We start from the raw sequence: 3,737 nt of genomic DNA, 5'->3' as shown, positions 1-3,737 counted from the left end.
ATATATAATGAAATTAAATCATACCCTCCTGAAATTCATATGAAACAATAATAGACCCTCAAAAGATAGCTAAAACAATCCTTTTGAATAACAAATTGAGAAGTTTCAATTTCCCCAACTTCAAATTGTACTAAAAAGTTATAGTAATTAACACAACATGGTGATGTAATATAGACAGATCCTTGGATCAATGGAATCAACTTTAATATCCTGAGACAGACCTTTAGGTATATGACCAATTAATCTTTTATAAAGGAGCAAAAAACTGAGGTGGAGCAAGAAAAGCCTCTTCAACAAGTGATGATGGGAAAACTGGTCTGTGACAGGAGTCTGTTAGAGGAAACGCCACTCCTTCCTGCCTCCCAGGCTGCCCAGCAGCGCCAGTTGCCCGGCAACCCTGGCAACTGGGGACGTGATGGCAGGAGGACTTGGCTTGGGTGCGGAGGACCAAGTTGAGTTGGAGAAGAGGAGCTGGGGATTGTCATGAAACAACGAAAAATCCAGGGGCCATAGCTGCAGGAAGAGAGGTTTGAGTGACATTTCTCCATCTACAAGCTTACCACCTCTGGTTGAAGGCCAGCTACACTGTTTTCTGAACTTACCATTAATCGAGTCATATGGAAGATCACAAAGCCTCCTGCTTCTGTACTTGTTTGAGTACGATGATGGGGAGAAACATCCGATGGAAGCCTCTTTTGTCCCAGGGATGCTCTGCAGACAGAGCTAAAAGTTGTGAGGACAACCACATGTTATGCTGTTTGCTGTGGTCCAAAGCAGTTTACTTTGTACCTTACAGATATGGCTGTGCTGGTACTAGAAGTTATCACCAAGCTTGGTCATCTTCCAGTTGGGAGAGTTCATATCAATGGACTAGCCCGGATTTCTGCAACCCATCACATCAATGGACTGTTTACCATTATCTCACCAACACCTAAGAAACTTGCAGAACTTCAGGTCTCACTTGCCTTGGAACCTCTGTCAGAAACATATGACAGCTACAGTCCTCTTCCTACCGCTGACATGACAGAAAATATGCTTTTTTCGGAGCAAGGATTCAGAGAAAATATTCAACCCGACAATATCCAGTTTCTGGTTTCATCAAAACCTCAAAGGATACCTATTGCCAAAATTGATGGAAAAGAATTAACAGCCAATAGTAGTCTATCAACTACTCTAAGGGGGAAGGACCACTTGTACTTTGCAGAGAACTCTGATACAATAAAGGACCCTTTCTTTGAACTGAAGCACCATCTTGATTCAGAACAGAACTCAGACTCTATAACTCTGAAAAGCAAAGCCTTACAGAAGCAAATGTCCCTTTTAAACAGTACTGACTTACAATCTCAAATTAGGACAGTCTCCAAGAGCCACAATGAATCATGCATCCTTTCTTCGAACAATTCCCCCCACCAAGGATCTTTTTTCATCTTTGTTAGAACAAGGAAATAAACTGTGTGATGCCATGGTGATTTCTAAAATGAAATCAACTCCAGATACTAGCATGTTATTGGATTAAGTTGATCTTCCTATGAAGAAAGATTTTCTTACAGAATCAATAAAAATCAAAGCCTTGTCTAGGGATAAACTGAAAGACCACACTGAAGACCACTTTCTTCCTCCAACTGAGAACGTGTTCTGGAAGCATGATACAAACACTGATGCTGGAGCCGTCCTGTTGCTATTAGGTAGGTAAGAAGTTTTACTAGCTTTCTTTTTGCTGTTTTATTCTGTTTGGGGGTTATACCTGGAGACATTCAGGGGCTACTCCTGGCTCTGCACTCAGGGATCACTACTGGTAATGCTTTGGAGAACCATATGGGATGCCAGGGATGGAACCCATGTCAATCACATGCAAGGCAAGTGCCTTACCCATAGTACCATCATTCTGAACCCATAACCAGCTTTCTTCTGATTGAAAAAGAGATAATTGAGCTTTGTCAAAATTAAAAATGATTATATTTCATGGGACACTAGTAAGGAAATTAAGATGATTTAAGACATGCTCACAAAGTTGGAGGACTGAACTGTCTGTTCCTTCCACCAAGAAAAATCCCCTTTTTTCAAAAAGTCAAATATTAGGATATTCACCCAATACCCTTCTGATAAGGAGTTGATATCCAGGATATACAAGGCACTGGTTGAACTCTACAAGAAGAAAACATCCAACCCCATTAGAAAAAGAGTCGATGAAATGGACAGAAACTTTCTCAAAGAAGAAATCCGAATGGCTAAAAGGCACATGAGAAAATGTTCTATAGCACTAATCATCAGGGAGATGCAGATCAAAACAACAGTGAGATACCATCTCATACCACAGAGACTGGAACACATCCAAAAGAACAAAAGCAACTGGTGTTGGTGCGAATATAGGGAGAAAGGGACACTCCTTCACTGCTGGTGGGAATGCCGACTGGTTCAGCCCTTTTGGAAAACAGTATGGACGATTCTCAAAAAATTTAAAACTGAGCTCCCATTTGACCCAGCAATACCACTCCTTGGAATATATCTCGGAGAGGCAAAAAAGGTATAGTAGAAATGACATCTGCACTTGCATGTTCATTGTAGCACTGTTTACAATAGCCAAAATCTGAAAAAAAAACCCTGAGTGCCCAAGAACTGGTTAAACAAACTTTGGTACTTCTACTCAATGGAGTACTATGCAGTTGTTAGAAAAAATGAATTCATGAAATTTGCATATAGTGGATCAACATGGAGAGTACCATGCTAGACGAAATGAGTCAGAAAGAGAGGGACATACATAGAATGACTGCACTCATTTGTGGAATATAAAGTAACAGAATGGGAGACTAACACCCAAGAGAAGTAGAGATAAGGACCAGGAGGTCTGCTCCATGGCTTGGAAACTGGCCTCACATGCTAGGGGAAAAGGCAGCTCAGATAGAGAAGAGAACACCAACTAAAGGATATTGGGAGGACCCATTCAGGCTGAAAGATACATGCCGAAAGTAGACTATAGACCGAACACAATGGCCACTCACTACCTCTATTGCAAACCACAGCACTCACTACCTCTATTGCAAACCAAAAGGAAAGAGAACAAAAGGGAATTCCCTGCTGCAGAGGTAGAGGGGGTGGGGGGGATGGGGTGGTGGTGGTGGGAGGGATACAGGGAACATTGATGGAGGAGATGGCCACTGGTGGAGTGATGGGTAAACAATCATTGTATGACTGAAATGCAAACACGAAAGTTCGTAAGTTTGTAACTGTACCTCAAAGTGATTCCATAATAAAACAAATTTTAAAGGAAAAAACCTGGTCAGTGACATGAAAAAAATTAACTCACACCTCTTTCTAACACCATGAACAAAAGTCAAATCCAAATAGATTAATACCTTGATATCGGACCTGAATCCATAAGGTACATAGAGTTAAATATAGGCAGAACTCTTCATGACATTGAGGTTAAAGTCATTTTAACAGAAATACATTAAATTAAGAAGTTTCTGCACAACAAAGAAAACAATTCCCAAGACACAAAGACTGCTCATGGAATGGGAAAAATTATTTACCCAAGAGTCATATGATAACGGGTTAATATTCAAGATATATAAGGCATTCGTAGAATTTTACAAGGAAAAAATTCAACCCCATGAAAAATTGGGTGAAGAGAAAAATAAAAACTTCTTTAAAGAAGAAACACAAATACCACCAATAAAATGCTTTATATCACTAATCATTAGGGAGATGAAAACAATGAGATACCAACTCACCCCACA

The 3,737-nt window shown here is 40.2% G+C and overlaps 1 pseudogene; it reads left to right on the top strand.

Moving 5' to 3' along the window:
• The first annotated feature begins 483 nt into the window (after positions 1–483).
• Positions 484–1,636, top strand: LOC101540206 (C2 domain-containing protein 3-like; annotated as a pseudogene).
• Positions 1,637–3,737: the final 2,101 nt, after the last annotated feature.

The sequence above is a fragment of the Sorex araneus genome, chromosome X, assembly GCF_027595985.1.
Source record: "Sorex araneus isolate mSorAra2 chromosome X, mSorAra2.pri, whole genome shotgun sequence".
NCBI classification, from domain to species: domain Eukaryota; kingdom Metazoa; phylum Chordata; class Mammalia; order Eulipotyphla; family Soricidae; genus Sorex; species Sorex araneus.
Note: the sequence above shows the minus strand (reverse complement) of the source record. Positions and strands in the feature narration are given on the sequence as shown.